The following is an 11,579-nucleotide window of genomic DNA, read 5'->3' on the forward strand; positions in this document are numbered from 1 at the left end:
AACATAAACTGTGGCAAAAGAAATGTAAGAAGGTGATAGGGGAGGCCAAGAGAGACTATGAGGAATTAAGGGGAATAATATAAGCTTCTTCAAATAAAAGCTTCTTCAAATATGTTAGAAGCAGGAAACCTGCCAGAGAAGCGGATGGTGAGGGAGGGAAAGGGGAAAAAGGAGACTTAGAGATGGCAGAGAAATTAAACGAGTTCTGTGCATCTGTCTTCATGGCAGAAGACCTCGGGCAGATACCGCTGCCCGAAGGGCCCCTCCTGACCAAAGAATTAAATCAGATAGAGGTTAAAAGAGAAGATGTTTCAGACGCATTGATAAATTAAAGATCAATAAGTCACCGGGCCCTGATGGCATCCACCCAAGAGTTATTAAGGAATTGAAGAGTGAAGTTGCTTATCTCTTGACTAAAATATGCAACTTGTTCTCAAAACGGCCACGGTGCCAGAGGATTGGAGGATAGCAAATGTCACGCCGATTTTTTAAATGGGAAGGAGAGGGGACCCAGGTAATTATAGGCCAGTCAGCCTAACATCTCTATCAGGTAAGATGGTAGAATGCCTCATCGAAGATAGAATCTCCAAACACATAGACGAACAAGCCTTGCTGAGAGAGAATCAGCATAGCTTCTGTAAGGGTAAGTCTTGCCTCACAAACCTTTTAGAAATCTTTGAAAAGGTCAACAGACATGTGGATGTGGGAGAACCCGTGGACTTTATATATCTGGACTTTCAGAAGGCGTTTGACACGGTCCCTCACCAAAGTCTACTGAAAAAACTCCACAGTCAGGGAATTAGAGGACAGGTCCTCTCATGGATTGAGAACTGGTTGGAGGCCAGGAAGCAGAGAGTGGGTGTCAATGGGCAATTTTCACAATGGAAAGAGGTGAAAAGCGGTGTGTCCCAAGGATCTGTCCTAGGACCGGTGCTTTTCAACCTCTTCGTAAATGACCTGGAGACAGGGTTGAGCAGTGAGGTGGCTAAGTTTGCAGATGACACCAAACTTTTCTGAGTGGTGAAGACCAGAAGTGATTGTGAGGAGCTCCAGAAGGATCTCTCCAGACTGGCAGAATGGGCAGCAAAATGGCAGATGCGCTTCAATGTCAGTAAGTGTAAAGTCATGCACATTGGGGCAAAAAAATCAAAACTTCACATATAGGCTAATGGGTTCTGAGCTGTCTGTGACAGATCAGGAGAGGGATCTTGGGGTGGTGGCAGACAGGTCGATGAAAGTGTCGACCCAATGTGCGGCGGCAGTGAAGAAGGCCAATTCTATGCTTGGGATCATTAGGAAGGGTATTGAGAACAAAACGGCTAATATTATAATGCCATTGTACAAATCAGTGGTAAGGCCACACCTGGACTATTGCGTCCAGTTCTCGTCGCCACATCACAAAAAAGACATTGTGGAAATGAAAAAGGAGCAAAAGAGTGTGACTAATATGATTACTGGGCTGGGGCACCTTCCTTACGAGGAAAGGCTATGGCGTTTGGGCCTCTTCAGCCTAGAAAAGAGACGCCTGAGGGGGGACATGATTGAGACATACAAAATTATGCAGGGGAAGAATAAAGTGGATAGAGAGATGCTCTTTACACTCTCACATAACACCAGAACCATGGGACATCCACTAAAATTGAGTTTTGGGAGGGTTAGTTCAAACAAAAGAAAATATTTCTTTACTCAGCGTGTGGTTGGTCTGTGGAACTCCTTGCCACAGGATGTGGTGATGGCGCCTGGCCTGGATGCCTTTAAAAGGGGATTGGACAGGTTTCTGGAGGAAAAATCCATTACGGGTTACAAGCCATGATGTGTATGTGCAAGCTCCTGATTTTAGAAATGGGCTATGTCAGAATGCCAGATGCAAGGGAGGGCATCAGGATGCAGGTCTCTTGTTATCTGGTGTGCTCCCTGGGGCACTTGGTGGGCCGCTGTGAGATACAGGAAGCTGGACTAGATGGGCCTATGGCCTGATCCAGTAGGGCTGTTTTTATGTTCTTATGGTCAGCTGTTTGGTTGCTTTCACCTACTGTAGGCCATCACACATTGTGATCTTAACAAAAGAGTGTCTTTGTAACAAAGACATTGCAAATGTCACAGATTCCACCTTCTTTTCCTTCTGCCAAATTTTACTGAGGAATCTATGTTTACAGTACACTTGCTGAGGTCTAAACACTTGGTAGATAGTGTGGTGGTGTAGAATTGAGGTCTGGAGAAGAACAGCAAATTGTCCTGGGTAGAGGAAAGTCCTGGGAAGCAGAGCAAATAATTTTGTAAATATTACTGGATGATGAATATTACTGGATGATTTCTTGCTTTAACATCACATTTAGCAGAACTGGGGGCATTTTGGTAATTTGGAAGGGCAGAAGGAGGGCCTTGGCTATGGTGGTGGCAGCATTCCTGCTGGTGGTGGAATTTCAAGGGGGCTTCTGAGAAAAAAATGGAGGCCACCAGCCAGTGGCAACTAGAGGAGCACCACCTTCATAAAAAAAGGTGGTGGTGGTAAATAAAGATGAGATGGGCCCTGGTTGTGGTCTCCTTGCACTCAAGCCCCCATTGCCCCTATTTTGGCCAAACTTACAAAACAGTCTGCAGCCTTGGCTAAACTTGTGAGGAATGTCAGCTTTCCTTGTCCACAGAAAGGAGATTCTAAGGTGCTCAGTGGGGACTCCTGTACTGGTCAGCCACTAGTCAGCCCTCTCAGATGTGTACGGCAGCCCAACAGTGGCTCTGTAATCCTCTTGCCACATTCTAGTTTAAGCTTCAACACAATGAGGACAGGGATGGGGATGGTACACCCCATTGAAAGCAGTTCAGTGTGCATGGATGACCTTCTCATCTTATGCCTATGGTTTATGGTGCAGAGAAGATCCAGGAACCAAAGCCTTCTGACAAACCACATTACAAGCTTTGATGGGTTGTGCAGCCACCTGGTTTTAGAAATAGGCTTCCTCAGAAGGCCAGGTCCAAGGGTGTGGCAACAGGATGCAGGCATCTAATTGCATTGTGTACTCCCTGAGGCATCTGTGAGATATAGGAAGCTGGACTAGATTATGTTTTTATGTTAATACATATTGCTTGATGAGTCACAAACTCTGTAGGCTTGTAATAGTCTAAGGCCCAAAGTCACATGATTAAAAAATGCATGTCTGCCAGTGATCCATGTCACTGACCCATGCAACTGACCCTGCATCTCCCCATCAAAGAAATAAAAGATGTGACATCTTCATTCCAAGAGTTTCTCTCTCCCACAAGCAACAGACAGGCAACGGGCAGGAGGTCTGGTCTAGAGGGTAGAGCCTCCATTTGCCTGAAGATAACATCCGAAGGTCGCCAGTTCGAGGCCACCAGCACCGTGCGACCTTGAAGCAGCTGACAAGCTGAGCCGAGCTATTCCATCTGCTCTGAGCGTGGGAGGATGGAGGCCAGAATGTGAAACCAGATCAAGAAAGTAACACCTGAATGTTGTGGTTCTTGTAAGATACGAGAACATTCTTTCGTAGAACATTCTTTCAAATTGTAAAAATCCCTACGGGGATTTAATAAGCCTGCCTATGTAAACCGCCTTGAATAAAGTCTTGAATAAAGACCAAGAAGGGCGGTATATAAATACATGTATTATTATTATTATTATTATTATTATTATTATTATTATTATTATTATTATTATTAACAGACAATGAAGTGTAGAGGGGAGGGGGGAAAGAAACTGACTGTGATGATGTTATGGTTTCTAGAGGTCAGTCCCTAGTAAATCACTTTCCCTATATTTACTCTTGGGTATACCTTGTAAAAAGGTTCTGGTGTGAGTTGTGAGAACTGTCATTCGTCAGGGTTCCGTTTTTTCCCCCAGGTTCCCTCAGAGTTGTATTTCAGAGCTGGGAATGGATGGATCTTGGCGCTGGCACACAGGGCCAGCCTTAGGAGCTGCAGGGTCCAATGCAAAACATTTTTGCGGAAGGCTCCTACTCACCAGGAAGTGTTGATGCAGCAAGGCACCCAGCAGCAGCATCACTGCCAACGGCTTCCAGAGAGACTGATAACAAGCCAATCAGACTCAGGGGTGGGGGGAGGGATGCTCTGCTTGCCACACTCTTCTTGCAGTGCCCTGACATGGAAGATTCCATGCCAGAGCGTCAGCTACAGAGCGAGGTGCTGGCTGTGGGCACTCCACTTCCTGCCAAAGTGCAGGGCCCCTCCATGGGCGGAGCCCAATTTGACCAAGGGTGCAATCCGGACTTGCCTTTGGGTCGGCGCAAGTCCTTTGCACAGGCCCAGGAGGGTCGCAAACGTGCCATAAGATATGTTTCTGCCTCCTCATGAGTCAGTGAGGCCGGCCTGCAAAGGCACACTGGCCCACGGAGGCCCGCCTGCCCGCGGAGGCTGAATTCAGTGTCCATGCCAATGGAGGGACCGAGCCTTGCATCAGCCAAGCTCGGCCAACGCAAGGCTCTGGGGTGGGCAGGAAGGAGGCAGGAGGGAAACGTTCCAGGGTGGGGGGAGGGCAGGTGGTGGGCCTGGCCAGACCCTCTCCACTTGCCCTGTCCTCTGTTTGTCACTTCGTCCCAAAGGTCCCCAACATTCCCTGAAGGTCTGCTACCTTCAGGACTCCTCTCTTAGTCCTTCAAAACCCAAAATCCAGGTGGGGGTGTTAAAAATAGAGGAGGGACATTAAAAAATTTGATCTGCCACTGCAGTAACAGACCTGCACCTTGTTGTGCTCTGGGGCTCAAGTCTGCAATGCCGCCCCCTCTACATCCTACCGCCTCCCCTTCCGGATACCTACCCAGCACAATGGAGCCTCACACAGCGTTCAGGACCATTTGGAAAGCCTTTTGAGGCTTATTTTATTTATTTATGTATTAGATTTATATTCCGCCTTTCTCCCCGAAGGGCACCCACCCGTGAGGCTTCCAACATGGTCTTAAACAGTACTTTGGGGAAACCGGAAATGCTGCTTAAGGCCGTGTTGGAAGCCTCAGAAAACTTTCCAAGTGGTCCTGAACGCCGGACGGGGCTTTGCCTGCCCCTGGAATGGCTCCAGAGGACAGGCAGAGGCAGAAAGATGGGTGGGGACGGCAGTGGTGGAAGCACATGGGAGCATTGGTGCTGCCACCACAAGGCCCACGGACCTGGGGCTTTTGCCCCCCTGCCTCCCCTCCAGGACTGCCACTGTGCCCATTGTCAAATGCACTGGCTATGCCACTGTCTGCAGCAACATGTGTAAAGCCTCCACTGAATACATTTGGCCCCAGATGAATGCAACAAACAGCTTGGAGCCTTCAGCAGTATGTAACAGGGGGAGATCTTTGGTATGAGAAGAGAGGGTGTTACACAAGTACCACTATTTTCACCAGTGAAGTTGGAGCGGATATATGTACAGTATGCCTCCTTGCAGGAGGGGGGGTGCCGGAAGGGGACAGAAGGTCAATGACAGCAGCCAGATATTCCTCAATACATGGAGTTTGGGCTTGTAAAGTCAGCTTCCCACCCCACCCCCACCCCCTAAAAATCACCCCAAAACCTAGTGCAAAATTTTTTAACCTCTTTTTCTCTAATGGCAAGCCTGGGGAAGCTTGGGACACACCCATAATTTCCTCCCCCCCCCCCCCAATGATCGTGTTGTCTTAATATTGTACAAGTTATGGGCTTTCAAAGACAATTGCTAGCAAATTGATAAACTCTTATTTGGCTAACAGTCTCAGAGCTCGTTTCCTTTCATTCCCTGCAGGCTTCCCATTCTAGGCATTTGCTCTTTTACAAGCACATTTCCACACTCGGGGATTTCTTTCCCATGTTCTGTTAAGATGAGATATTCATTGGTTGGAGCCTCATTCGGAATATTAAATTAAAACACTGCCATCCGTCTTCTCGATTCTCAAAGTAACACTGACCTCTAGAGGGGAAAGACCCATATAACCGACCATAGAAAGGAGATAATTAGGGGGTTTAGAAGTGAAAGCCGAAGGGGGCAATGATGATATTGTCCCCTCCTGACACTGGAGGCTAAACAGCATGTTCAGAGCAGTCAAGTCGCACAACACTCCCTTGCACAAGCCCACAGCAGGTGGCAAAAGCCATTCCAGATGCCACTCGCTAATTCAGATTTAAATCAAGCAAAGGGCCATCGTTCTACTCTCTGCCCAAATTTATCAGAATGAAACCAAGCAGCCCCACTCATCCTTCTGCACATGGCACAGGAAGAGCAAAAATTGAATTAGCTCCTGCACCACCATCAGGTTTGGACATTCAAAATGTCACATTTTGCTACTTACATTTGATAAAATCAGGTAAGGAAGTAGTCAGAAAATAGCATCTCCAAGGAGGGGGAAAAGCCCTGGGGAATCTCACCATATTTCATATTCGGATCTAAGCTGTCAAGCATTAAATAGCCTTCTCCATTTTCTGTTTGCTTTCCTGCATACTTTAAAAAAAAAAAAAGTAAATTGGGAAACGAAATGCTGAAAATAGCACTAACATACAAAGCTGGTTTGGAAAACCCAACAAACTACAGGGGGCTGCTATATCCGCGGATCCCATATCCCTGGATTCACTTATTTGCGGTTCAGGTCTGGCCCCTCCCTACACATGCCCCCTCCGTAGGCAAGGGGAGTTCTGCTCCTCTCGCCTCCCGAGGGGAGTCAGAACTCAGCCTAGGCTGGAAACATCTGTCCCCAGCCTCTTCTGGGCTCAGACTGAGCTTTAGAGCTCAAAACACGTGACTTCCGGTTTCACGGAGAAATGTTTTTAATGCTTTATAAGGCATTAGGAGGCCCGGGGAGGCCCTCCAGCCCTCTGCAGATAACTGCAGGCTCCCTCTAGGACTTCCCCAGGCCTCCTAATCCCTTATAAGGCATAAAAAAGTCACTTCCAGTTTCTTCGCGTAACCGGAAGTCGTGTTTTGAGCTCTAAAGTTCAGTCTGAGCCCGGCAGAGGCCTGGGACAGACATCTGCAGCTCCTGCTGAGCTCAGACTCTCCTCCAGACTGCAGGGATGGGCATTTGCCTATATCTGCCATTTCAGCTATCTGTGGGTTCCAGAACCCCCATGGATATTGGGGCATGCCTGTATAGCAGTGTTATTCAAACTGTGAACTCTATAGGGCGGCACCAGGAACTCAAAGGGGAGGCGCGGGATGTTCTCTCGCAGCGATACAGTCACTCCCCTGGGCAGAATACGAGCCTGAATTCTGCCCGTCGTCTGTGCTTTTTTAAAAAGAGTTGCTCAGCTACGAGAGTGGCTGCTGCTGCCCTGCCCTCTTCCGAGCATGCTCGGCTTGCAGTCCTTAATCCTCGCTGATCCTTGTCTGGTTGGTTCCTAGTTCCCAGCCTGGGATCGCTTCTCATCAAAGTGAAATATCTCTTTTCAACCACCTCCCTCTTCCACTCCCCCCTTTCGATCTCCAAACCTTCCCACTTTCCTCCCCCTCCCCAAATAAAACACTTCCTATTTTACCAGTCACCAGGGCTCTTAAAGTTGTTTCCAAGCAGTTGGCAAAGGGGGAGGGGAGAGAGAAGCACACACCTTACTTGGCCAGGAGCAGAAAAAGGGTACTGTTTTTAAAGTGATTTATTAATCTTGTTTGACTGAAGAGGAGAGGCTGTATTTTTAAAGTAATGAATCTTGCTATTTGAAGGGAATACTTATCAGCCAGTCCAATCCTATCCACACTTTCCTGGGAGTAAGCCACATTGACTCTAATGGGACTTCTGAGTAGACATGCATAGGCTTGAGCTGTGCATCTCCTAGTATAGGAGACAAATCAACTTCCTAACCAAACCCTTATCAGCTCTGATATATTTTCATGGTCTATTTTTGTTTTCCCCACCAGCTGCTGGAGAAATTTAATTTCATCAAATTAATAGAGGATTCAATCCTATCCAAGGAGAATGGGAGAAATGACTAGTTGGATTGGGGTCCACAGGGGTGTGTGTGTGTAATGTTGGTCAGACTGGTTGTTCACAAAGTTCATTTGATAAAACAATTCTATTGGTATGCTTACAAAGTTTTAAAAAATGAGTCCTCCTGGACCAGACAAAATCTACCTACTCCAGCATCCTGTCTCCAACAGTGATCAGCAGCTGATCATTCATAAAGCATGTATATTGCTGTGTATTAATAATATATTTTTAAGATCTGCATTTAATTAATGATATGATTAATATAATTAATATTAATATAGTTAATATATATTTAATATTTAATATTATATTATAATAAATATAATGTTATAATATTGTATTTAATATATTTAATATAGTTAATATTTCTGGCCACTTCCTGTTTAATGATGTCACTTCCAGCCCTCATGATGGGGAGTCATGGCCAACAGCCATGGGGGTCAAGGGAGCCACTGGCCGGAAAAGTTTGAGTTCCACTGCTGTATAGGCAGTATGAACATGAATGTGATCCAGCCAAATGCCAAACCCATATGTCCCTCCCCCTTTTCCTTTTCTCCTTACCTTGTGTGCCAGGCTATGAGGGAGGAATCCTGGTTTATGAAACCACAGCTCGCCATCTAATCTTGGGAATTGTGATTAATAACTTGTGGCCTACAGACAAGAATCAAAGCTTGGGGTCTGTGAAACGATTAACAGCCCAACAACCCAGCCACCTCCCTGCCAATGCAGCCATGCCAATGGAAATTGCACCGCATCCTGTGCCTTGGATGCACAGGATGTTCCCTACCACTGTGCCTGGGATCACTCCAGCCTCTTTAGTGGCAGACTGGTAGTGTGCCACTCCGCGTGCTACCAGAAGGCCATTTATGATGGCCGTAAAGCACACCCCAACACTGGAACACTTGTTCCGATGGAGGGAAAGGGTCAGGTTTGGGCCTTCAGTATCAGTCAGAGTTGGGAATTCAACCCGGATAACTCGAACTCGAGTCGTGAAAATGTGCGTTTTTCACTGACTTGGCAACTCATGAGTCATGCCTGTGGAAGACTCTGAAAAAGACTCAAGTCAGGCCCCCCTGATTTGGCACTCATCCCCACGCATGGTGGCTCGAGTGTGCTTGGTGTTCTGAAGTAAGGGAACAAACATTCCCTTACTTTGAGGAGGCCTCTGTGAGTGACACCCAACTGCAGGATGCAGTACGTGCCCCATTGGCACTGCTATGCCAGTGCTGGAAGCACTGACATAATAGGTTAGGATTGCACACAGAGTCACTAAAGGATGACTCAGCAACTTGGAAAGTACCCCCGTTAGAACTCTTTGTCGCGTCGAGTCGCGAGGACAGTGACTCAATAACTTGACTCAAGTCAAGCTACACTGGGTTTTCCCAACCTTGGTGTCAGCCAGAGTGACTTGGAAGACCCAGGCTAACCTACCTCATGGGATTGTTGCGAGGATAAAAAAGTGGAGAAGCCTGTACGCCCCCCCCCCCGAGTTCCCATGGAAGACGGATGGAATAAAAATGCAACACATACAGAGTGTGATCACCAAACAGTATCAGAATGAGATGCAGATGAAGATGAAAGTATGCAGTATGCAGATGAAAAGCCTGAGCAATGCAATTAGCTCATCTCAGACCATGCCAGCTAAATTGCTCCTGCAAGTCCAAGAAGACCTATTGATAAGCAGGATGCTTGCAGGGGTAAGGGGATTTTAATTCCCTCTCCCTTATGAAGCCTCCTGATCTACCACCCTTCCATTGGATTCAACATGTTCATTTTTGGTGTGGCTGCACCAAGTGAGGGGAGAAGATTGAACTCTGTAACTGGGAACATCAGTGGTAAGGAGCAGGTGCAATCCCCCTCCATTACAATGGTGTCTTTTGGGGAACCCTCTTTCCTTCTCCAAAAGGAAATGGTTGCCATTCACTTGAGTGGGAGGTCCAATCCTATCCAACTTTCCAGCACTGATGCAGCCCTGCAGTCACGTGTGACGGGGGCAGCAGTCATGGAGGCCCCCTCAAAGTAAAGGAACATCTGCCCTTACCTCTGGGCTGATTTGTGGCTGCATCAGTGCCGGAAAGTTGGATAGGATTGGGCCCTGGGTTAAATTATCAAGCTCTATGTTTGGAGAGGGTGAAGCTTGCTCTTTCTCCTAGGAAGTGGTGTAGCTAGAGGGGGTGCAAAGCACTAAGTCTTACAGGTGCTTGAATGTGCTGTGCAAGCAGCCCTTCCCCCTCCCTTTCAGAGCCATTAGGTGCAGTGGGAGCAAAATGGAGATGCTTCTAACCCCGGAATGGCTCCAAAGGGGAGAGAAAGAGGCCACTTGCACGGTGTATTCAGGTGCCAGCAAAACTTAGTGCTTTGCACCTCCTCTAGCTACACCACTGCTTCTAGGGATCCCATGAAGAGGAGTAGGGAGGTATGCTGCAGTTCCTTCGGGCCTTGGTAATATACCAGCCTTCCTCCGCACATACTCTGCCTGGTCCAAATGATCTGGCATTTTGCTCATTCTCTTCTATTTCAGGATACACAAAAGTTTGGCAAAGTAGCGGTTCTGCCTACATTCCTTTAACAAGCACCACTCTTACACTCCTTTCCCCTAGAACAAGTATTACGGTTCCCAAAGAAATGGCAATGGGAGGAAAAGAATCCCTGGGGGGAAAAATGAGATGTGAACGAAGAAATAACGGAACGATAAAACAGCAGGAAGCGCTGTTAATAACCTCATAATACTTCTCCCATATTACGGCTGGTGTCGCACTTAAAAATAACAGGCCTTTTCATATTCATCTCGCTGCTTTCAAAATAGTCCTGTCAAAGGCGTTCGATGGATACGTGTGCACCAACGTGAACGGGGAGGGTATCCCAGACAACGACCGCTTTTCCCATGGCAACCAGCCACGGGAATGTTTAGCAAAACAGAAGGAAGGCTGGCACAGCGCAGTACGGAGAACGAGAGCTCTCGCAGAGCAGCCTCGCCACACTTCTGGGCCCTGGAATGATCTATCTGCACAGTGAGTTAGTCCAGCTGAGGTGGCTGAGTTTTTTTTCTGTGGAGCTTTCACACCACTTCTGTGTCTCATTAAAACAAAAACAAAAAACTCCCCTGAATACATTACAGTTTATCCTGCCATTTCTCCAAAGCGCTCAGGGCAATGGACACAGAGTCCCTCCTCCCGTTGTATCCTCACAAAAACACTGTGGCAGCCCTAGCCGAACAAAATTCCCCCACACTGGTGCAGAGGTGCCAGTGCTGGCTTGCGCTGCATCCTGTGGGGCAAACCTGAAGTTCTGCAGCTCTCCTCAAGGTAAAGGGACGTTTGTCCCCCTGCCCTGAGGAAAGCCACAACAACATGTCTTCTTGGATCTGTGCTGGTTAAATTGCCGGTGCAAGTCCAAGTGGATCCATGTCAGCGGATCTGGCCTGGGAAGGGGGATAGGATACGCCCTGCCCCAGCCCTACCAAACCCACCCCTCACTCCACCAAGCACACAGGCGCCTTAGGATTGTATTGTGAGAGAGGCAACCTCTTGGGAAATTAGCCCTACAGGGAGGGCTAACTGGGGTAAATGACAGCAGGATACCTAGCCACCATGCTCCCTGGCACATAAACACACACCACCACTACCACCATACTGTTGGCAACCTTCAGTCTCGAAAGACTCTGGTATCGCG

This window comes from Tiliqua scincoides, chromosome 3 (genome assembly GCF_035046505.1).
Source record: "Tiliqua scincoides isolate rTilSci1 chromosome 3, rTilSci1.hap2, whole genome shotgun sequence".
NCBI lineage: Eukaryota > Metazoa > Chordata > Lepidosauria > Squamata > Scincidae > Tiliqua > Tiliqua scincoides.